This window comes from Phacochoerus africanus, chromosome 15 (genome assembly GCF_016906955.1).
Source record: "Phacochoerus africanus isolate WHEZ1 chromosome 15, ROS_Pafr_v1, whole genome shotgun sequence".
NCBI lineage: Eukaryota > Metazoa > Chordata > Mammalia > Artiodactyla > Suidae > Phacochoerus > Phacochoerus africanus.
In genome coordinates this window covers 14810179-14834933 of record NC_062558.1, presented here as the reverse complement: position 1 = coordinate 14834933, position 24755 = coordinate 14810179, and the positions used below count along the sequence as shown (strand labels likewise).

The window sequence follows — 24755 nt, the reverse complement described above, 5'->3', positions numbered from 1 at the left end:
GCTTCCCTTCCTGAAGTAGATGATCCCAAGATCCTGTTAGTCTAAAGCATGACTCCTGGAGTTCCCCTTGTGGCTCAGTGGGTTAAGAACCTGACTCGTATCCAAGAGGATGCAGGTTCAATCCCTGGCCTCACTCAGTGGGTAAAGGATCCGATGTTGCCACAGACACGGCTCAGATCTGGCATTGCTGTGGCTGTGGTGTAGGCCGGCAGCTGGAGCTCTGATTCGACCCTTAACGTGGGGACTTCCATGTGCCACAGGTGCGGCCCTAAAAAGACTAAAAATAAAAATACAGCATGACTCCTTCTTACTGTGGGTTCTAGCCGTCTTTTTGTCCATAAGGGACTCAGGCTGGCTGATCTCTAAATTCCTTTTTAGCACCATCATTCTGGAACCTCAGTGACTCTCTGCCTTGGCTGAGCCAAACATGATCCAAAATGCTCCTCTCCAGAGAGCTGCTGCCTCAGGGAGCAGGAAGGAAATCAGCTCCTCCTGGCCCTGCCTCTCAGGGCCTCCGGAAGGCTCCACGACTTAGTGGGCGGTCCCGGGTGGTCAGGAGTGCTCCCCTCCAGCCACGGGTCCCAGCCTGGTGGGGAGAGGTGGGTGCAGCCTCTCTGCTGTGCACTTTGTCCATATCAGGCAGCTGTTGAGTCTGCTGGTGTGGCCATGAAACAGGGCGCTCAGAGCTGCTCAGCTGTAAGGAGCGATGGACCTTGACCGCCAAAAGGGCCTGTGAACAGGCCTTAGTCATCTTCCCAGAGGAGAGAAACATTGAAAACGAAGCTGGAGAAGAGAATTAACATCTGCCAAACTTCCCACTCTGTCAGCACCATGTAGTTTCTCAGGATATGGAGAGGAAGAAGACAAGGAGTCTACTGTCTAGGACACAGACAAGTTGCTTAATTTTTAGAATTTTAAAAAATGTCTGCTTCCTCTAACTTGAATATAAGCTGCAGGACAGCAGGGAGTTCCTTCATCCTGTTTGGCAAGGCATCCCTGGAACTGGCAGCGTGTCACACACGTGGGAGACTCTCAATAAACACTCATTAACTTACTGGAACAACTGCAATATTGCAAAGTAAGAATGGAAGTGTGATCAAGGTGCTGGAAGAATGGTGGAGAAAGTAAAAGCCAGAGAGGTGACAATGGGACTGGGTTTTGAAGGATGAATAGGAGTTCATCGAGGAGTGAAGGTATCAAAGTTGTTTTTTTCTTCTTGAGTTAGATTTCAGGATAAACTTTATATATATATATATATATATTTTTTTTTTTTTTTGTCTTTTGTCTTTTTTGTTGTTGTTGTTGTTGCTGCTATTTCTTGGGCCGCTCCCGCGGCATATGGAGGTTCCCAGGCTAGGGGTTGAATCGGAGCTGTAGCCACCAGCCTACACCAGAGCCACAGCAACGCGGGATCCGAGCCGCGTCTGCAACCTACACCACAGCTCACGGCAACGCCGGATCGTTAACCCACTGAGCAAGGGCAGGGACCGAACCGGCAACCTCATGGTTCCTAGTCGGATTTGTTAACCACTGCGCCACGACGGGAACTCCAGGATAAACTTTATATTGATGATAGTCATAAGCTATGATAGGAGGTGAAGGTATGAGTCATAGAGAAAGAATAAATGTCTTGAGGTTACCACATGGGGGAAGAGAATTGATGGATATTAATTGCATGCCTTGTATGTGCCCTATGCTGTGCCAGGCACTTAATGCATATGATCTTACTTGTTCCTTCTAACCCTTCTGTGAGATAGGCGTTTGACAAGTGGGTGTGCAGGCTTGGAGGGCTTCAGTAACTTGCTCTGGGCCTCAGGGTTGGAGGCTGGAGTAGACCTAGGGCTTCCTACCTCTAAAGCTCCCATTCTTTCCTGGCCAGGTTGACCCTCCTTCCAGGCAGGGGATCTGGCCATCTTAACCATAAAATAAATGAATTAAATGCCCCTCCAGAAACAGAGCCTTCTGTTAAAGCTCCAGGCCCCAAGGCCAGAGCTTGAATATAAACTCTAAACTTTTTAACCCAAAAAACAAGATAAAACCAAAACCTAAAAACCCAAAAAACTGAGCCAGTGGCCTTTGTGCTTTACTTTCTCCCTGTCCAGGGCCCTCATTGTCCATCCTCCAACCCAAGGCCTTGGGACCACTCAGAAGCTCCAGAAGGAGGCTGGAGCCACTCCATCCACCAAGACTTGAAAGGCCCAGGTCAGGTTTGGGGGCAGGGGAGAGGGTCGGGGAGCCTGGTTGTTCCAGAGGGGAATCAGAGCCTGGAGGTCCCTAGCCCTGTTCTCTTGCAGGGAGGGGATTGTGGGGGTGGGAGGGGATGGAGGGGCAGAGGAGGAGATAAGCCAGTGGTCATTTGTCTTTTTAATTGGCTCAAATGCTCAGAGGAGAGCGGCGGCGTTGTTATCCTGGCTCAGGCGCTGGACCGGATCCAGGCTCCAGGCCTCGGAACTGCGCAGCGTGGGCTGCAGAGAGAGGCTCTGCTCTGCCCTTCACCCAGGAGAGGCCCCTGGCGGGGGTAGGGGGGGGCGGTGGCTTGGGAGACAGGCTGGGAGGCAGCAGCACGTGGTTGGAGGCAGCTTTTGCTTCTCTGGCATTTCAGAAATTTAAGACTAATTCAGTGACTGAAACAGACATATTTTAAAGCATCCGTGGCATCTGAGGGCCCCTCCTAATTCATCCCTGTGCCTGTGGATGAAGCCTGTCAACCAGCTACGGCTAGAGGTGTCTACAGGGAGGGGCAGTTTGGGAGACGTTTGTCTGTAACTTGAACTTCCCTTAACTGAGGATGGTATAGATACTGCTCAAGCAGGATCGTAACATATGCCCTCATATTTGCCAGCCCGTTTATAGTCAGCAACGTCCTGTTGCGTTTATGCCACCATTTGGGTCTCTGAAACAATCGGGTGGAAAAGGCAGGACAGGTACACCTTCCCACGTCACAGGTCACCATGAGGAAACTGCAGCTCTGAGAGGTCGGTGACATCAGGACACTGGGCTCTGTGGCTGGGAGTCAAGTCCAGGTCCTCTAATTCTGCATCTGTGGGTCCCCAAAGCTGTCCACCCCACAGATGAGCTGCACAGGTGATGCCTGGCATGGCCTCGTGGTCCCCAACAACGGTCATTGGCATAGCTTTGAGGGGGACAGACAACTCAGTTCAAGTTCCCATTCAGAGCCCTGCTCAGGCTGGTGAGCCATCGCGGTGGGGGAGGGGCACTCCCAGCCATTGAGGTGGGGAAGGAGGAGGACCGGGTGGCCCCAGTTAGTACCAGGGTGTCCAGGCAGCCAGGAAAGCAGATTCTGCCAGGCCTGAGCGGGTATTTGTGGCCGAGGGTCTTCAGGATGCTGAAGGCTGCCCTCATGCCTGGCCCTCCCAGATCTCTCTCCAAGGAACCTGTACCCCATCTCTGACTAGAATGTGCATCCATGGTCTCCATATGTTTAGGCCAAAGTTCCCAGTTTTCATCTCTGAACCCAAAGCAAAGGAAGAAATGTTGCCTTTGCATCCCTGAAGCTCCTAGGCCTTTGGGAGGCAGCGGCTTGGCCTCAGAATCCTCCAACTGGTCAGTGGGCATCTTCTGGCCACCAGGAGGCCCAAGCCTTTGCCCTCCAGCCCCAGGCCCCACTTACCTGCCCTTGGCTTCCCTCTCTGCACCTTGCCCTGTGGAGCGCCCAGTGTGGGGAAAGGGGAAGCAGGTGCCACTGTGGGGCCAATGACCCAGGGGGAGCATCCTGCTCTGAGGGAGCCAGGTGGCAGGTGCAGAGATGGTGTGTCCCAGCCTCTCCCCTGCACCCCCTGCCCCCTGGCTCCTGGAGGGGCTGGCAGGTTGTACAGGTGGAGGGTCCCCAGGCATCCCTAGGGTCTTCCTGTGCCTCCCCTGTGGTGCTGTGGGAGGGACCCAGGAGCCAGATGGGGATGCAGCATCAGAGAAGAGCTGGCAGCAGCAGGGAGGGGCAGCTAGAGAGAGGCTCCGGGTGGTTCTGTGAGGTGAGGAAAGGACTGGAATGGGGCAGTGCTGGTTCAGAGTCCTTCTAGGGCCTATCGGGGAGGTGGCCTGGCTGAGGGTGAAGTAGCTTATCAGGTGGGTCCCCCGGGGGCTCAGAGGCCCAGCTGGGGCTGAGGATGGGCCACATCAGGCTCAACTGACTGCAAGTTTGTCAGCCTGGGGCTTGGACCTGACTCACATGATCTCACCTCCTGGTCCCCAGTTCTGGGCTGGACCCAGCTTTTGCAGACTGGGGTGGAGATAGTGGTTCTGGGATTCCAGCCCCCACTGCAGGCTCAGGGCCCTGTGCTGTCTTCCAGACACATGTGCGGGATACTTGCCCCTGGCCCAGTCCCTCTCCTCTGTGCCTGGGCCTCCCCAGGAACTGACCCATATGGCCCTTGGGCTTCCTGGGCCCTTGGGCTTCTGGTGAGTCTGGCCCATGTCAGGCCAAGATATCTGAGGGTGAAATACTTGCACGAGGGTGACGGCAGGTGCTAAACAACTGTGTCTCCGTCCTGGTTCAGTCCTGTCTGCCCTCACTCCAGTGCTTGTGCTCCCTGGGGACAGGCCCTCCCTGGTCTCCATTTCCTCTGCAGGGCCACCTCCTGCCTCTTCATCCTGGGCGGCATCTTCCCGCCTGTTCTCATCTCTGGGGCCTCACCGCCCTCTGTTAGGCTGCTCAGCAGTTCCATCACCTGAATAAGCAAAGTTTAAAAACCCCACTACTTTAAATCAGGGAGCAGATTTGTTTTTCCTAGTTGGACCTTGACCAATCATGTCCTGAGGGCAGCAATGGTGACCCCATTTTACAGATGAGATTGACCAAAACTGAGGGGCTGGGTGACTTGGTCAAGTTCACAAAGCCAGGAAGTTGGAATTTGAACTTGGATCTGGTTGAATCTCCAGGTCAAGTCCTTTTTGTCACAGCCACCAGCAACAGTGTCACCACACACTTCGTGTTCCTGTGGTTTATTAAAGCACTTTGACAAGGCTGTTCCTCATCCACCATTTACGGTATTGTCACACTCCCTGATGAGGAGACAGGCTTAGAGATGGGGGTGACTTCTCTGAGATAAATGGCTGTATATTTAGGAATATTCAGGAATTCAGACTCTACTTCCTGTCCTGGATGGAGGCCCTCCCTGCCTCTGCTCCTGCTGTCCAACCTCCTGGAGTGCTCCCTGCCAGTCTTCAACCTCCAAATATACCTTCCCTTTTTGTTTTTAATTGTGAAAATATACATGACATAAAATTCACCATTTTATTTTATTGTATATATATCTTTAAATTTTTAAAATTTTTGCTTTTTAGGGCTGCACTTGTGGCATATGGAGGTTCCCAGGCTAGGGGTCCAATCAGAGCTACAGCTGCCGGCCTACACCACAGCCACAGCAGTGTGGGATCTGAGCCGCATCTGCGACCTACACCACAGTTCACAGCAATGCCAGATCTTTAACCCACTGAGCGAGGCCAGGGATTGAACCTACAACCTCATGGTTCCTAGTCGGATTCATTTCCGCTATGCCAAGACGGGAACTCCTTAATTTTTTTTTTTTGATAACGTTCACCATTTTAATTCTTTTTGCGTGTACCATTCACTGGCATTCAGTCCACTCACAAGGTTGTGCGACCATAGGCACCCTCGGTCTCCAGGACTTTTCCCATCATCCCAAACTGAAACTCTGTATCCACCCTAAGCACCACCTGCCGGTGTTTTCCTCCCTACAGCCCCTAGCTACCACCATCCTACTTTCTGTCCCTATGCATTTGATTACTTAGAAACCTCATATAAGTGAGATCATATGGTATTTGTCCTTTGGTGACTGGCTTCTTTCACAGGGCAGAATGTCTTCTAAGTTCATCTGTGTTGTAGCCTGTGTCAGAATGCCCTTCTCTTTTCAGGGCTGAACAGTATCCCATTGCATGGAGAGACCACGTTTTGTTTACCCATCAGCCATTGGTGAATACTTGTTTCCACCTTTCCTAATCTTCCTACCTCTTACGATTCAGCTCAGATGTCACCCCCCTTCCCCAAATCGATACTGCACAGAGGGTTGGAGGGCAAGGCAGCTCCTCCCCCACAACAGTCTTCAGGATAAAGAGCAGTCGACTGGTTGCCCAAACCTGTGCCAACCTGAGGCCTGGCATTGTGTTCCTAACACTGAAAGTCACTGACGGGATCAATCAGACTCATAGGGCGACCTCTCCTCCCAAGAAGGAAATGTCTGTATCAAGTCCATGTCAGACACCACTGGTGGGACGCTATGAGGGCAGGGTGGGACCTCTCATGGGCTCCAGCTCAGCCCTCAGACCCGGAGGGAGTCAGGATGATTGAGCTTGGGCTCTGAGCACTCCTGGGGCTCGGGGTGGGAGGATCATAAAGCTGCTTTATTCTTTAGCAGGTGTCCATAATTGGCTACTGCAGACTCTCTCCATCTACCCCTGAACCGGTCAGCAGGGACTGGGGTCCTGGGCATGAAGCACCAATGCAGGAAAGAAAATGAAAGAAGGCATCAAGGAAAGGAAGAGAGTCAGGAACAGAGGCTGACAATTTTGGAGGAGTGCTCTAGATGCTTAAGAATTTTTTGCTTCTTCTCTGAAAAATAATTTCAAAAAGTCACTTTGGGTTTAGATTACACATCGCTGACCCCTTCCAGTGTTGGGACTCCTGAGCTTTTCCTCTCGCATTCCATGGAAAAGAGAAGCTCAGTGTTTGTCACTGAGAGGACCAAGTCCCAGGGAAGTGGCGCACTGTAGCAGTTTGCCAGCAGGTGGCAATAATGTGTCTCAGGGAAAGGCCTTTCTGTCTAATTCACAAATGCCCTGGATGGGTTCCTAGGTGGCCTGGAGGGGTGGGGGTGGGGTGGGGGGAAGAGGTGTGGCTTAGACACTACCTGACTTTCCTTGACATCTGTCAGATGCAGATTAAGACCTGCCAGTGGGTTAGAGGCTACTCCATACGAGGTCTGTGGAGCTGTTACACCCCTTCTACGGTGCCTCAGAGACAGGAGTAAGACCAAGGAGTAGCTATCATGGGAAAGCGAATTGCGTTCTGACCCAGGATGACCTTTACAATAATCAAAGGTGTCAAAGGTTGATTAGTGAGGCCCTCATCACCAGAAGGATTCAAGATTGAGCAGATGACCCACCCTTTCTTAGTGACATTGCAGAGGATCTTCAAACATTAGATGAGTTTGGGTTAGGTGGCCTTTCCAACCCGGAGAGCTCTTCCTCTTATTTTACTAAGAAGAAAATGACGGCGAGTTCTTGAGCTCATTGAAGGCTTTATTTGCCAGTGACTCACCTGTCTCTAGAACAGAGGCCCATGTGGGAAACATGTCAGTAATACGGCAGCCTTATTAAACATATGGAGGCCAGAGGATTGGGATCGGAGCTCTTGTTAGCTCACCTGAGCAACTTATGAAACCTCCTCATCAGGCTGATGGTAAACGAGGACCCTTCCCACCTCCCTGATGGTGCCCCCCACCCCAGTGTAGATGTGCTGGTTGCCACATCTACACTGCCATCTTGAAACTCCAGATGTGCACTCAGAGAACCCCACCTCCAAACACCAGCCCTCAGCATCTACCAGACACAGGGGGGTGAGGACAGTGGTCACCAAATGCTCTTTCACTTTTCCTCTCTGTCTCTCAGGAGACAGAACAAAGCAGAAGTGACACTGCGGCTGCGCAGCCGTCTGGAGAGCTGGCCTATATCCAACCAAGGACTCCCAGTGTCCTAAAAATACCACTCCCCATCGCAGTGTCCCATCCCAGCCCCCACGTCCAGAAATCCCTGACAGTAACCATATGCCAGCACCAAGTCAGTCCAGGCAGCGTTGGCCAATGTCAGCCACAGTTGCTTGTAATCTTCAGGGAGGAAGGGCGGTGCCAGAAGGGACCGGCTTCTTTATCCACATCACCCAGATATAAACAATATCGGGGACTCATGACAGGGTGCGCCTCCCAGGCCAGTCCCCCTGAACCACTTCTCCATGAGTGAAGTTACCCTCAAGCTCGGGGCCTAATGGTTCCCGGGATTTCGGCTTATTACTCTTATCTGCTGGAGGCAAAAGCACCTCCGTGAAAGACATTTTTGGTGCCCTGTTCTGGATGGCTCGGTAATCCTCTCATTTATGTATGCAGACAAGGAGATCAAAGCCCCGGGGAGATGCATAAAACATGTCAGGGCTGGGAGCTGTACATCCATTAAAGCTGACAAATGCTTTGTCCAGCTGATGGGCGGCCAGATAGCCACCCTGGGGGACAGGAGAGCGGCCAGGCTCAGGGATGGAGGCCGGAGAGGCCGGGCCAAGACGGAGACAGAGCTGGACACTCAGGGGGAGTGTGGTGCTCAGGCCCCAGCCCCTAGGCACACCCCGATGTTTCATGCGGACGACTGAAGTTTTCTCAGTCTCAGGACAAGTGCTGTGTAGAAAAGCAGGTTCAAGATGCTCTTCCAAGAAGCCTTCTGTTGATCAACTGCAGGGAGCAGGAACGGAATTCCTGAGAGCAGGGAGGGCAGAGAAGAGGAGCAGGAGAGAAAAAGGCAAGGCAAGGATGTCCTTGTTCTCTTTTAACCAGTGCAAGACCAAAGTGCTCGCCTGGGTCCCAGCCTGTCCCCTCTGCAGCTGCCATCATGTCCTCCAGTTCTTTGGCGAGGACAGGAGTGTGCTCGCTGGGATCCGAGGAGAAGGGCCTTTTGGGAGTTCCTGCCCAAAGGAAATCATCCGTTTCCCTCAGCTTTTGAGGGGGGAGGGGGCGCTCTGCAAACAGAGGAGCAGAGCATCTCCGAGGGCCTGATGCCCTCCTGGCCAGTGGGAGGACAGGCTGCTATTTGTCCCCAAATCAGGAGAGGCCTAAGTGAGAATGTGCTTGGGTGTGTGTGTGTGTGTGTGTGTGTGTGTGTGTGTGTGTGTGTGTAAGAGAGAGAGACAGAGGCAGAGAGAGGGACAGAGAGAAAAGGATAGACTCAAGGACAGAGAAAGAGAGACAGAAAGACAGGGACAGAGAGAGAGAGGCAGAGACGAAGAGACAGAGACAAGAAAGCAAAGGATAGAGAGACACAAGGACAGAGAGAGAGAGACAGGGACACACAGAAACAGAGAGACAAAGAGAAGGGACATTGAGAGACAGGGACAAAGAGAGAGAGAGACAAGGACACATCAGCAGAGACCAGCCCCAGGAGCTGAGGCTGCAGCTCCCTTAGGACCATGGCGCAGAAGGCTTCCTTTGAACATGCAGGAACCTGGAGTTCCAGCTGCTGAGCTGCACCAGCACCTGCAAATATTGCTTTGCTTTCCTAATTTGTATGCCTTCCAAGGGAGCCTCCTGCTAACTGCACAGTCTGTGGTGGCTTTGTATGGGAAGTTTCCCTTGGAAGAGGCAGCATGTGCCCCCTGCCAACCGCCCGCCATGGAGCTTCCAGGGAGGCCTTGTCTTTAGTCCTGAGAGGTGTTCTGCTCAGGGTGTGAAGGCAGCACCATTGCTAAGAGAGGAACTGGTTCACACAGTAGCTCTGGCTTTGCCCCTCTCCCTCTGGTCCCTTTGTCCAGTACTGGGCTCATGGTAGCAGTTAGTTCTAGAAGGAAGAGCTCAGTTGAGCTCTTCCTCACGTGAGGTGGTTGGGATCTGCAGTCCCCATTCCACCTCCATCCATCCACGAAGACCTTGTCTGAACCTTAAGGCTAAGAAGTGATGGTCTAGGTGGCCCCTACCTATGGGTGGGCCTGACTGGAAATAGTAACCCATCTCCCCATGGAGACAGGGTAGTTCTTCTACCCCCAAACCCCCACATCTGTTTAAACCCATTGCTTAAAATGACATGTATTTGCAACAAAAAGACAGTGCTGTTGCAAACTCGTAATATCAGTGAACAAAATAACAGATTTAATGAAGCAGTCGTTTTCCTTTCCTAAATGCTAGTTCTTGAGGAAACATAATTTTTTTTTTTGTCCTTTTTAGGGCCACATCTGCGGCATATGGAGGTTCCCAGGCTAAAGGTCTAATCGGAGCTGTAGCCGCTGGCCTATGCCAGAGACACAGCAATGCCGGATCTGAGCCGGATCTGCAACCTACACCACAGCTCCCGGCCATGTCAGATCCTTAACCCACTGAGTGAGGCCAGGGATCGAACCTGCAACTTCATGGTTCCTAGTTGGATTCGTTTCTGCTGCGCCACAACGGGAACTCTGGAAACATAAATTTTTAGTCGGAAAGAGGTGGAGAGATAGATGGAGGGGTTTGGCATGCACCTGAAGGGTTTCCTGAGTAACTACGAATGCTGTGATGACACTGTTCAACTTTTAAAAAATTGTTAAAACTTAAAAATTGTTCAATTTAAAAAATTTAAAACCTAATATATTTTCCTCCCATTCATACAGATCCTTTTCTATCTTTTACTATGTATAATTCACGTCATTTAAGAAAATCTCCCCTGTTCTGAAACAAAATACTAGAAAGAACAAGAGAAAGCAAGATAGGAAGGGGGCGAGGTTTCCCCTGAGAAAACTGGGCCTGAGCTAAAGCAGAGATACAGGAGTTAAGAGGGGACATGTGTGTATGTGAGCAAGTGTCTGATCTGGAGTGAACTGAGTTTGGGACAGAGAACCACAGAGTGTTACAAAGAGGAGAGGGCTGAGTATAAGTAATTCCTTCAAAAAGGGAAATGGAAGGTGGCCTGCCTGGAGACCTGTCTCTCTGTTTTTGTTGCCAGCCACCAGAGGGCAGCACTAGCTCAGAACAGTTTTGTTGCTCAGCAGTGAGTCTCTGGCGGGTGAGACCTTTGGGAGCAGCTCTGGCCAGAACCTGTCTGGTTCTCAGATTTTATGAAGCTCTTCCTCCTCACAGCTAAGGCCACCCTCACTCCAAGTTCTGAAAAGAATCTTGATCTCAGGTCACGGTTTTAAGGAGCTCTGATTTTCATGCTTAGCCCCTAATCTTAGAACCATGTCACCAAAGCTTTTGATTTTTGTCCTTAACACCAAGATCTCACTTGCATCCTCTTCTACCTTCTAGCCACTACTTCCTCTTTTAAGAAAAGCTTCCTAGAGCTCCTTTCTCCCCTGTTCCCCCAGGATTGGAGTTCTGCCCCATACCCTGGGGACAGAATTTCCTGATGGTCTGCCTGACTATGTAGAGACTGGTACCCAATGTCACTGCTGACTTCTCTGATAAAACTGCTTGCCTGGATGCTGCCTTTGCCCTGTCTGAGGTCTGTCCTGTCCCCTGTGCTGGGGTTGCCCTTTCAGCTCCTGATCCTCCTGACCTGCTCCAGGCTATTACAGTTGACCTTTAGATCCTTTTCTCTAGTCATCCCCTGAGTAGGCTCTTTCTGTTGGTGTTTCAGAGTCCCAATAGGCTTTTCCATCCTTCTAGAGCATCCTTCTCCAGTATGAGCCTGGCTAGCTTCTCCACTTGATTTAAAGCTCAGCTCCAGCAGCTTGTCCAGTGGGAAGCCCCCCCCCCCATTGCCTGACTTGGGGTAGGTGTCTTCTCCCAAATGTTCCCTGACCCTACAACTTCTGTTCAACTGTCTTGTGGAGTTACACAGCCCCTACTATGCCCATGGGGTCCCCTTAGTTTCTGGTGGTCCGGGACCCATGCACTCCACACCCCAAATGCCTACACAGCACAGCCAGTCTTTCTGAATGACCATTGACTGTTCAGCGAATCCCGGAGTGAGTCAAGGGTATTTGAATGATACACTTGCGTTTCCCTAAGTATGTTCCAAGAAATCTTATTTCCACAGAATGATAGGTATTAGTGCACAAAGGTTTTGGTAGACAATTAATTTGGAGAAATGCTACCTTAAGTAAAGTAAAACACACTTCTCTTTTGCAGTGTTTTTCCTTCTTGGAATATGTTAGTACATATTATTATCTCAAGGAGTCTATGGTTACATAGGACTGTGGGCACATCTGTTGGGAAACTCTGTTAAAACCCTTCACACGAAGCATCCCAAGAGACAGCAGTGTGATCATTCTCATGGAAATAAGTCCCTGTGGCCACAGTGACACATATCCAGCCTATGTGTGTAATTAATCATGCAGCCAGTACACTTACCTATGCCTTATACTAGTTATTCAGTCTTTGAGATCTGTGGAAACCCGATTAAACTTCAGCATTCCATACTAGAAATTCTTTATATTTTCTTCATCATTTCTTTAGATTTTCAATCCAGCTATCCCTTTAGTCAGGGACCCTCCTCTTTCTTCTTACCAGATGGAATTCATCCGCCTAATTTGTGAATTTCGACATTATTTTTTCATATTTTCCCACGGTGCCCTTTTGCTGCACAGTTACTTCCCTGGGTTTCAGTGGGACTCTGCAGTCACCAAGTGGCTACCACTCACCTCTTAGAAACCCAAGAAACTCAGCTTAAATCCTGCATTGCTCTGGCTGTGGCTGTGGCTGGGAGCTACAGCTCCGATATGACCTCTAGCCAGGGAACCTCCATGTGCCGTGGGTAGGGCCCTAAAAAGCAAAAAAAGAAAAAAGAAAAGAAACACAAGAGAGGGACCCCAGAATGGCGGCCCACACAGACTCTAAGAATTCTGTGTCCTGCCAAAGGGACTTCCTGAGGGCCTATAACCCTCTCCAGCTCTGGGAAAGGCCCCATCAATCCTCAGAACACTTTATCTGAGCTGACTCAGAGGGGGCTGAGTCCCAGTCTCATCCCTGTGCTCCCTCCCTAGCCCTGCGAGGCGTCCCCACCTGTCTCAGAGCTCCCTCACTCCTCTCAGGGGAAAAGAATGGAGTGGGTGGGTGTGGGAGGTTTATATCAGAGCAGAAAAGACAGCAGAATGTCCCATCAATCACGGAGCATTAAATACATGACCCAGGGGTTAGGGAGACCTCTTCTTTACAGCCTTTAAGAACTTAGGCATGGGTGTCTGGAACGTTTATTCCTGGGGGTGGGGTAAGAGTGTGAACCAAATGACCTCCAGGGGTCCTGTCTGCAGGGGGCATCAGAACCACGTTGGCTGACGCCTGTTCTCTGACGAGGATGGAGGAGGGAAGACGGTGGGTGGAGCGGGAGGCAAGAGTAAGGGCAGGCAGGCTTCCCACCATGGCTGTCTCAATGCGTGCATGCATCAACTAGCTGCTGAGTGCCTACCATGTGCCAGGTACGGTTTAGGACCCATAGGACATAGCGGTGAGCAAGGGGGCTGACTCTCTCCAGATATCTGCAGGGTACCCCAAATTCCGAATCGAAGATAACTTGATCAACAAATAATTTTTAGGTCTACTCTTTGCCAAGTTAGGTGCCGACTTTGTGTTTGTCTGTTTTTTGTTTTTTTTTTTCTTTTTCTTTTTAGGGCTGCACCCATGGCATATGGAGGTTCCCAGGCTAGGGTCAAATCAGAGCTACAGCTGCCAGCTTACACTATAGCCACAGCGTAGCCAGATCTGAGCCGCGTCTGTGACCTACACCACAGCTCACGGCAAGGCTGGATTCTTAACCCACTGAGCGAGGCCAGGGATCGAACCCGAATCCTCATGGATCCTAGTCGGGTTCATTAATGGCTGAGCCACAAAGGGAACTCCCCTTAGGTGCCAACTTTATATTTCTTTTCATTCTTCTATTGTGGCAAAATACACATAACTATTGCCACCTTAACCATTGTTAAGTGTGTGGCTCAGTGGCATTAAGTACATCCACACTGTTGTGTAACCATCGCCACCGTCCATCTCCAGAACCTTTCATCTTCCCAAACTGAGACTCTGTGCCCATTAAACACTGACTCTGCATCCCCCTCCCCCAGCCCCTGGGAACCATCATTGTATTTTCTGTCTCTATGCCTTTGATTACTCTCACAGAATCATACAGCATCTGTCCTTTTATGACTGGCTTATTTCACTTAAAGTCCTCAAGCTTCATCCATACTGCAGCCTGTGTCTTTTTAAAGCTGAAAAATATCCCATTGTATGTATATGCCACATTGTATTTATCCATTCATCCGCTGATGGACATCTGGGTTATTTCCACCTTCTGGCAGTTGTGCATAATGCTGCTATGAACTTGGATGTACAGCCAGCTTCAGTTCCGTTTTACCAGTGTAGGCATGTGCCATTTCCGGGGGGAGAGGCGGGAGGAGGAGGCAATCCTGAATCACACCAGGCAAGTTAGGATGTCACACATCTAAAGTGGCCGACTCCATGAGTGTTTTGTGACTGTAACATTCCAGTGGATCTGAGAGGCAGGAAACAGAAGGCTAGAGACTCCAGGGAAGATCCTGAACTCATCTGAGGTGGATCTTGCAAGTTCGATCTAAGGAAGAAATAAGACATGACCTTGGGGCTCTGCACCTCCTCTCAAGGTGAGTGAGGCCAGATTCACAGGATGAAGGACACGAGCTGAGGGGCAGGTGTGAGACTCACTTAGAGACCACCCTGGATGTAGACAGACAGTTGATGAAATGGAATCTTGGGGTCTCACTGGATCCGGAATTCTCACACCCTGCAGTCCACGCACCACTAGCGTGGTTGGGGTGGGTGCTGGAAACACAGTCTGGATTGTTATATGTGGATTTTCCAGACCCCTCGTTTCCCATCCTGGCATGTCTTGCCACCTCTTCTTTGCTGCTTATTTACTTCAAGACGTGGGCAGAGTAAAAGAAAGTTGAGGAAGTGTTAAATCTTTAAACAGATTCTTTTTTTTTTTTTTTTCTTTTTAGGGCTGCACTTAATGGCATATGGAAGTCCCCAGGCTAGCGGTCAAATCAGAGCTACAGCTGCCGGCTTATACCACAGCCACAGCAACGCGGGATCTGAGCTGTGTCTGCGACTTACCTCGCAGCCTGTGGCAACACTGAATCCTTAACCCACTGAGTGAGGCCAGGAACTGAACCCCCGTCCTCATGGATACTAGTCAGGTTCTTAAGCCACAGCGGGAACTCCTAAACAGATTCTTATGATTGGTCCTGACCAAGGATAGGTGATCAACATCAAGGTGTTTTAAGTATGTGAAGATGTCAATGCATTGATCACTCGCTGGCCAGTTATTCCCTGATTCTCCGACCCTCTGAAGCAAGTAGAGGCTGGGACAATGGGCTGGGCTGCTGGCTCAGGTGCAGGAGAAGTTGGAGGTGGAGGCAAGGACAAGGTGGTTTGAGGACACTGGAAGCCAGATGGGGTGACAGGGAGAGAGGAGGAGCCAGAAGGACCCAGGACAAACATAAAGGATGGCAATAACGAAAGATGCTGAGCACTTTTTTTTTTTTTTTAAAGCTGAGCACCTTCTATACGCTAAGGCCTGTTCTAGGCCAGGGATCCAGCAGGGAACAAAGGACTGCTCTCATAGAGGTCTTGCGTTCAAGTGCTTTGCAAATGTCCAAACACCTTGTGGCTATTTCTCCTGGTCAATATGGATCAGACCTCATGGATCAGAATCTTACCCTTCCTTCCTCCCTCTCCTTCCTCTCTTTCATGTATTAATTTATCAATCAATGATTAATTACAGGATTGGTAAGTGGGTGGAGCAGGGGGATGCTGTCAACATTGATTTCCCCTTTGGTGTCATGGATTTCGAGTGGGAAGAGGAAGGAGAGGCCAGGAGCCAAGGAGGCATCATCCTTGGGGGAAAGATGCTCATCCAGAGCTGTAAGCTGACCTTTTTGTAGCCATTGTGACTCTGTCCTGAGTCACTGGGGACCCGGCTGATACTTGAGCTCAGAAGCTGACAGGATTGTTCAGAAGGAAACCAAAGCAGCCCCACCCATGTTACCGTTGGTGACGAAAGTCTCACACAGAGAAAACAGGGCAGTATTGCACAGGGACCAGAAGGAGTAGCTCCAATTTTTAGAGTTCCAAGAAGGTGGAAGGTGTGCGTGGAGTAGGAGCTTAACACATGAGACTAATGGGCAGAGTGTTTGGAAAGAACGGTAGGAAGAAGGGCAAGAATTTTGGTGTCAGAAGGAACCCAGTTGTGGTCCGATCTCAGCTGACTGCCCAAATAGTCCTCAGTTTTCTCATCTATAAAAGGAGAATAAGAATAGGATCCACTTCATGAGGGCAGAATGAAGTAAGAGGATTAGCCTCCGAGGGTGTGGTGAGCCCTTGGCCATAGGAAGCCCTTAGTAGATGGTAGCTGCCATTTTTTTGGTGGTCACAGCTATAATTTGGCCATCTCCCCCTCCAGGCAGGGTCTGAGCCTGAACACGTGTTCCATGTGTCCAGCAGTGCTGCCCACAGGAAGACTGAAGAAGGATGTAGGGCGTCTCTACCTTGGGGTTGGGGGGGGGATGATGAACAAGCCAAGTGTGTGGAGGGCCCAGCACACAGAGAGCGCCCCCAGATGCCAGCTGTTAGTATTGGATTACGACTCACCATTGCCAGAGCCCAGCTTCAGCCCTGGGCTGCTCAGCCCAGAGCTAGGACTGGCGCCTCTGTGGGAAGTGGGGAGGCTTGGCGGTCAGGCAGGGTGGTTATACCCTGGCTAAGTCGGGGAAACTCTTAGCTACTTGAAAAGGGTGTGAATAACTCGTGAGGCTGTGTCTCATACCTCACCTCATTTTGGGTGGGGGTCAGTGAAGCAGATGCTGTCACCCCCGCATGAGGACCCAGATGATGGAGTCCGAGAGGCCAAGAGCCTTCTCTAAGCCCACACGCTTCATGAGTGGAGGCCCCACCTGAGCCAGCCGACCATAGCCCCAGGGCCCTTATAAAGGAGAGAAATGTGACTGGGCTAGCTCAGCTCTGTGGGGGCCTTTCAGCTTCATAGTTATATGATTCTATCTCCACGTTCCGTCCCTGACAGATGTCACAGACCAGACTGCCTCTGTGGCACATCCCAGGGTCCTCAGCATCCTAGGAAAGGACTTTTGGAGAGGGCAGAGCACAGAGCAGGAAGGTGCTGACCAGCACGGGGGGGGCTTCTCTGCGCCTGGATGCTGCACTGGGCACCACACGATCCCATGCTCACGAACATTCCAGGCCAAGGAAGAGGAGGCATTATTCTGCACTGGCAGAAGAGGGGACTGAGGTTCACACTGGTGCCATGGAATCCAAAGATGTATATGGGGGGATGCCGGGAGTAGGTAAGTCAGAGGGGCAGTGTTTCAAGGAAGGGGGCCTCCCAGGACATCCCTTAACCCACCATCTGCACAAGGTACCTTGGGCACACCAGTGGCCACTGGGTCCTTGGCTCAGGTCCTCCTATGCTGGGATCTGTCTTCTCAGCCAGGACCCCCTCCCCCCAGGCCTGTGGCTCCTGGCAGAGGGCGAGATGCTTCCTGGCTCATCCAGATTTGACGCGGATGCTGTCATGTCCATCTCGGTGTTTACACCATCGCCTCCGAGAGCCCTGAGCCTCCAACACAGGCCCCCATCAGCAGGGAGCAAGGAGAGATCCGGATGCCTGAGCAGCTGCTGGCCCCAGGCTGACCCCCGTGACCCCAGAGTTATCGCAGGGACTTAGTGCTGTGGTGGGCCCAGGACCACCAACGATGCAGCCAGGACAAGGGTGGGGGTGGAGCAAAGAGGGAGGCTCCCCGGGGCCCTTGGACCAGTCCACACGGTGTTTAGTGAGTGCTCGCTGTTTGCCTGGACAGTAATGCAACACTGGCTAGCATCTCCTGAGCATGTTGCAGGCACTGCCTCACTGACCCTCACCACGGCCCTGGAGGTAGGCATGGGTGTTACCCAGACTCTGTGCCCGAGGAAACCGCGGCAGCAGAGAGGGGGTAAATGCCTCACCCTGGGGCACTCCGCATCCAAAAGTGACAACACTGGGATTGTTCTTGAGACCCACCCCTGCTCCTCCCTACCCTCCCGCCTCACTCTACGTCTCTGGACCAAAGCCTACTTGAATTCCCACCAAGCCTTGCATCACTGTCTGTGGTCAGCAATCCTTGTGGGACATAAGAAACTGGAGAGATGAGGGAGGGAGGAGGGGGAGGGTCTCAGTGTCAGTGGGTAGATGGCCCACCACTGGCCCCACCCCAGGCCCACCCCAGGGGACACCACCTTCAAAACACGGCTTGTTAACTTAGGGCTCACCCAGCCACAGGGAAGGGAAGGGACTTATCCAAGACCATGTGTTTGTCACCTCCCCTGGGTGGGTGGCGGAAGTAGCGGGTAAAATTTCTATGGGGTCCCAGCCTTTCCCCAGTAAGGTTGATCACAGCTGCAATGAAACTCAAGGGACAAATCTTGGAATCCTCGAGCCAGAGAGAGGTCATTTCCTCCAACCCTTGTCTGTAGACATTTTTAAAAAGATTTTTTCCAAGTGCTGTTAGGTTGAGCCATATGAAATTGCTAATTTCAATTATTTTTGTCCAACAAAAATGACAGTTTTATATGGACCCTCTAATACTTGAGAGAGACCCGAGAGAATTTTCTCAAAAGACCTAGACTGTAACTCCGATAACCCTGCTTTACTCAGAGTCCTTTCTCATCCATCTGCCTGTTCTCAGCACAGTTTATCCAGAGCCATTTTTGATGCTAGCAGCTGGGTCTCAGACCTGCCAACGTCACCAGCTGAGGAATAGTCAAAGGGCACTGAGCTGGAAGTCTACAGCCATGTGAGTTTGAGCAATTCATCTACCTTCCTTGGGCCTCAGTTTCCTCATCTGTGCAGGGTTTTTACCATCAGACAAAAGGAAACCTGAGAAGTACTGAGCTCCAAGCACCCAGTCAGGGCTTGTGCAGTGTGTGCTGGGTGAATCCGAGTCACCAAGATCCATGTTCAGCTCAGAAAGAGTCCCCCACTTGGGCATCAGCCACTCCCACCCCAACTCCACCATGGAGGGAGCCTTGCAGGTGCCCCAGGCCATGCCAGCTGCCACCGTGTCCACTTCAGCCTTTCTCTACCCACCTCTACCTACTCCACCTCTTCCACCAGCCTGCCTGGTGTTGTTTTGCCAGAAGCCTTACAAACATGTTCCATCCTGCTGGCGGGGGCTCTGGGTTCAGGAGACGGCCACCCTCCACTGTCCTCAGATCCTAGACCCCCTCCCCCTCCCCCAGCCTCCCCAAAGCCCACCACTTACAGCATCCTCACACCACGACACACCTGCCCCAACAGACTCCCCTCCTTCTGTGATTTACTCACCCCAGGGTACTACCACCCCTACAACACACCCAGCCCTTTGTGACCCCCTACTTCCCCCAGAGCCCACCTGTCCCCATGACACCCCACTGCTCTTTGATTTTTCCCCTGGACCCTGGGGGAGGGGTCCCCAGCACTTTTAATCATCCTGGGAAATGGAGAGAGGGCCCCTCACTCACTGCCGAGGATAAAGGGGCAGAATGAGCCACTGCTGGGGTTCCAGGCCCCCCTGGGGGAGACTCAGGGCTAGAGCTTACAGGGTCCACCAGGAACCCCTGCTTTCTGGGAAGATGTCCATTCAGTGGCCTGTGTCCAGATCCTGGTTCTGCCACATACTTGCTGGCGACCTTGTTCGCTTAACATCTCTGAGTATTTCCTCGTGGTAAGGATGGGTTGGATGTTAGGATGGTATAAAGATTAAGTAGCAAGAAGGCAAGCCCATCACCTTGCACAGTGGCAGACTCATGGTAGGTGAGCCATCTGTGCTGGGTGCCATTACTGTTCTTATAGGAAGAGGATGGCCTGAGGCCTGAAGACTGTCACGGGGATGTTGTGGAGGGAGGAGGTAAGTTCCCACCCCCACCCCATTAGGATGCTGGCCTGGGCCCAGGAGAGGGGCTCGGTCACCATCAACCAGCCCAGATCTGGTCCCTGGACCTCCCACTGGCCTCCCTCTGTGCAGGGCCGATAAGCCTGGTGACGGCACATTAAAGGTGTAGTGTAGGGCCGGCCTCCCCTAGAGGAGGCTGCTGATAACCTGCTGGGGTGGGGGGCGCTATCTGGAGAGGAAATGGGCTGGACTGGGGGGGGGGGCGGTAAATGGGGCCCAGTGTTAGGAGGTCGCTTAGAGCCCCAGGGCGGGACCCCACCCTGGGGTCACGTCATCCCTTCTCTGCCACCAGGCACAATTGCATCGCACAATCCATCACTGACGATGCCTGGCTTTTTTGTCCTCCAAATGCATTAATGCATTCTCATTCTGAAAGATACTGGCAAGCAGGAGACAGTAACCGGTGAGCCCCTCCCTCAGCTGCCTGTTCCCTGAGCCCCGCCCCCACCCCAGCCCTGCTGGGCTCTCATCTGTGAGGGTCATTCTGGTCCCTTTGCCGCACATTTACAAACACATGAGGGGGTGTGTGATAAACACGAAATTGTGTGTGTGTGTGTGTGTGTGTGTGTGTAAAATCACGCCATGTGTCTTTTTCTGCACCTTCCCCATCCCAATCGACTTGACGTGTCTTGACCGTGTTTGTGTATTGTATTCATTTTAATGACAAGGCTAGTCCACAGAATGCACGTACCTGCATCTGCTCACATCTTCCCATCTTCCCCATCGTTGTACCTTCAAGCTGTTTTCCGCGTTTGCTTTAGCTATGACAGCATGTGGCCGTGAAGGGTATCATTGGCACATCTTTGAGAACGAGGGCGCATCTTAGCGTGTAATGGTTTTCTAGAAATCCAGTTGCTCCACCACTGCGTATGTGCCTCCCTAACTTTGAGTGGTGCTGCCAAAAATGCTCCCCCAAAGGCATTATGAAATGACACTCCTGTCATCACTAGATGAGGGTAAACATTTTCCCACATCATCCAATGCTGTTGGCTATTGGTGGTATTGCCATTTTGCAATCAGGTATTGTATTACTATTTAATTTGCACTTTTCCACTTACTGCTGTGGTTGGGCTCCCTTCCCTATGTTACTTGCTCTTTGTAGCTCTCTTTCTGTGCAGTGTCCATGCCAGTCATTTGGGTTATTTAGAACCAGGGAGGACTCCTTAAGTTTTCTTTGCAGTCGTCCTTTGTCATATAGGTACCGTGAATATTTTTTCCCCATCTGACACTTTTAACTTGTTCCCATGTCCTTCCTGAGATGCTCATGTCCTCAGGAGTGATCCCTTCTTTTACTTCTAGATGTTTAGCCCACATATTATCCTGCAGAAATCTGGTACAAATAGTAACAGGTACCCTTTTACTGAGTGCCTGTCATGTGCCAGGTTTTCTGCAGAGGACTAGAGAGGCACTGACCGTCCTGCAGAGTGGGTGCACTTGGCAAGGGAGGACTCAGACTCCAGGGGTTGGCTGAAGGCCACTAGGCTGAGCAGGACTCAGCCCCCAGAGCCACGACCACTGGCTCTTTCCTTCCCAGTCTCAACCCATTTCTGGAGTGGCTCAAACCATCCTTGCCTAGGCCCTGATTGGCCATGTTGTTTTGACTTCAATATATTACTATCTGTGGGATGTGGGCAAAGAGCAAAATAGTGACTTGTCCCCATTCATTCATGTATTGGACAAATATCCACTTGAGCACTTTCTATGTCCCCAACTCTGTGCCAGGGGCTGGGGACATGGTGTGGAAAAGACACTGCCCAGGAGTTCCCATCGTGGCGCAGTGGTTAACGAATCCGACTAGGAACCATGAGGTTGCGGGTTCGATCCCTGGCCTCACTCAGTGGGTTAAGGATCTGGCATTGCCATGAGCTGTGGTGTAGGTCGCAGATGTGGCTCAGATCCCGCGTTGCTGTGGCTCTGGCGTAGGCTGGTGGCTACAGCTCCGATTCGACCCCTAGCCTGGGAACCTCCATATGCCGCCGGAGTGGCCTAGGAAATGGCAAAAAGACAAAAAAAAAAAAAAAAGACACTGCCCAGCTGAAACAGAAGGGACAGTCTGGCCAAACCTTTCCTTGTTTTGCTGTATCATTTGCTCACTCACTCAATAAATATCTGTGGATCACCTGGGATTCAGGGGACACTGCATATTTTTCTTAGTCTCTGGTGTGGCACGTGGGATGCAGTGGGCCTCCTGTTTAATGCTAGGGGCTATAAATGAGCAAGAAAAACACAACATAGCATGTTTCCATTGTGGCTCAGTGGAAATGAACCTGACTAGTATCCATGAGGATGCAGGTTTGCTCCCTGGCTTCTATCAGTGGGTTAAGGATCTGGCATTGCTGTGGCTGTGGTGTACGCAGGCAGCTGCAGCTCTGATTTGATTCCTGGCCTGGAAACTTCCATATGCTGCAGGTGCGGCCCTAGAAAGTAAAAAAAAGGAAGGAAGGAAGAAACAACACGAGCCAGAGATGATGCCAAAAAGCTTGCACAATTCTGTGATTAAGTCTCTTCTGCGGGTGCCCTGGTCTGGTTGGTTTTGCATGCAGGCATGCCCCCCCCAGGCACACACATGACACCCTCGCATGCACAGCACCCCCCACCCCCCTTGTCCAGCCTCCAGGATGGAGGACACATATTCTGTTTGCTCCGGGAGGGCATACAGCCCAGCCCGTCCTTGCATGGCCAGGTCCTCATGGTTCACAGGAAAGGCCATTCAGTCCAGAGCGATGAGCAGGAGGCTAATTTTAACAGGAGTCATGGAGTGACCTTGGCACAAAAGGAAAGCCTCCAGCAGAGGCGCCCCCAGATGGTAACCTTGTCCTTGCAGAAGACATCAAGCTGAGATTAGGGACCCCCGCCCTCCTGCCCTCCCTTCATCGCAAGTGATGCTGTCAGCTCACAGGCATGTCCCCTTCACCTCATCCGTCCTTGGTAATCTGCCTTCAGACCCCTTGGGACTGGCTCCCATCAGCCCTGTCAGCCTCTGCTGCCCGCAGGGGCCTGGTGGTCCAGGGCCCAAGCTGATTGGAAACGGGGGCAGATGGGTGGGGGTTGGGTAGGCCAGGCTCCCACACTTACTCCCAGGGGACCTCAGGGAGATGCTGTCCGGCCTACACCCCCCACCCCATGGTGTGTGGGGGAGCTCGTGCATGTACTAACCTCCTACTGCATACATGACCCTGTTTCCTAAGTTTTATGCACATCCTTCCAGCTCATCCTTGGCTTCCCTTTGAGGTGGTACACTTATATCCTTTCTAAAGATGATGAAACTGAGGCTCAGAGAAGTTAAATAATTTGCCAGGGATTCCACAGCCAGTAAGAAGGAGGGCCGAGGGAGAACATAATCACCACCTGGTTCCTCCAAAACCCATCCTTCTGCAACAGGATCAGAAGGTGGCCCAGGAGAGAGGCCACAGGGATCTGGGCCCAGCTGGCCAGGAGGCCTGGGGCAGCTCCGGCCATGCCCCCAGCAAAGCATCACCTCTCTCGTGCTCCCAGGAGACTCCCGCTGGAGAAGGCTCTGCCCAGAGGGCCACCTGGGTTGCATCCCAGATGCCTGAGCTTGACGGGTGGCCTCACCTCTCATCTGCAAAGGCGACTCGTACCAGAATCTACTTCTGTGGGTTGTTGGGCCAGCTAAACACAGTTGTGTACCTGAAGCAAGGCGCTGGCAGGTGTCAGGGGTGGGCGGCACACCTGGCACACTGCTGCATATTCCCTCAACAGGCTGTAGTTAAGGCCACTTTGGGAACAGGTTCTCATCTTCCTCATGGCAGGATCAGGGCCAAGTGAGGACCTGAGATGTCATCAAGTCCCTGCAGGTGCTAGTCAGACCTTTTTGTGTGCCCACCATTCTGCCCACAGACTTTAGTTCCCCCTGGTACTTTCTAGACACTCCCCAAGGGCTATTTTTAGGGAGTTGGCTGCTGTCAGGCTGAGTTGTTACCCATGAGTCATCAACAGAGTCCTGACCTCCCTCGCAGGGGCTCTGGCCACCTCCCCTCCCTGGGACCACAGTTAACTGTCTCAAGGATGAGACTCCGTCCAGCACAGCAGCCGCATCAGCACCAGATGTTTCTCTTCCTTGCTTCTCCCCCAGCAGGGGCTCCGAAGCCTCCTGTCATCCTCTCTGAGCCGTTTGCTTAACCTTATTAAGAGGGTGGCCCCGCACGGCCAGTCAGCAGCCTCGAGTGGGTGGTATCCGCCCCGCTCCCCACTTTAATCTCAGGGCTGCTTGCTGGGCCCCTCAAGTGCTGGGCGTGGAGCCAGCAGCCTAGGTCCAGTGATGCCATGGCAAGTGTCAGGCTCGGCCCCGCTGTTGCCTCCCCTCGTCCAGGAGGAGGAGGAAGGAAGGTGGCTGTATACTTGAGAGGTTGTGTGAGGCCACGCGGAGCAAGGGAAACTCCTTTGTAAACTGTTGAGTGCTGTGCGCTTGGGAGCCCCATTCTCATAAGTAACTGTTTCAAAGGCAGTAGACTCTGTTCCGTGAAATGAAAGCCATTCTGGTTCAGAAACAAGGTTTCCAGGGAACCAACTCATCAGATGGGGAGAGTTCACAAATAGAAGGATTTCCGTTTTCAGAAAAACCTGGAGTAAACTAATAACAACCCACCAGGAAAGCAGGTGAGTTGGAGTGGGCAGACGAAGCACCAGGTCTGGAGGGCAGGGCCCTGATATGGGGGCTCTGTGCAGCTCTGGGTTCTTATCTGAACCCCCGTTTCCATTTGTGAGAGGGCGAGGGTGGAGGGAGCTTTGGATTGGATGACTGCTTTCCAAAACAATTTTAAAGCCTCTCTCGGTTTAAATAATGCCTGAGAGGCAACTGAACACGTGAACTGGAGGCAAGTGGGCTGCTGTGCTTCAAGTGGGTGGGTGGGCCTTCCCCTCTCACCCTCTCCCACTGTAAGCCCCCTACTCCTGACAGCCCAGCATAGATGCCCAGGGCTCTGAGGAGCATGGTTTGAAACATCTAGAGCAGATTCTTTTTGGAAGCATAGTTGAGATTCCTCATTCCACCATTTACAGCTGTGTGGCCCTGGACTGGTTACTTACCCTCTCTGTGCCCCAGTTTCTTCATCTGTAAAATGGATCATAGAATCAACCTCTT

At 51.8% G+C, this 24755-nt stretch overlaps 1 long non-coding RNA gene across 1 annotated transcript in view; it reads left to right on the top strand.

Annotated features, from left to right (window-relative positions):
• Positions 1-553: 553 nt before the first annotated feature.
• The window catches only part of LOC125115601 (uncharacterized), a 65764-nt gene continuing 41562 nt past the window's right edge, over positions 554-24755 (top strand). The window contains exons 1-2 of the long non-coding RNA XR_007132139.1: positions 554-1193; positions 2103-2202. This is a non-coding gene — a long non-coding RNA (uncharacterized LOC125115601). The remainder of the gene's footprint in view (positions 1194-2102; positions 2203-24755) is intronic.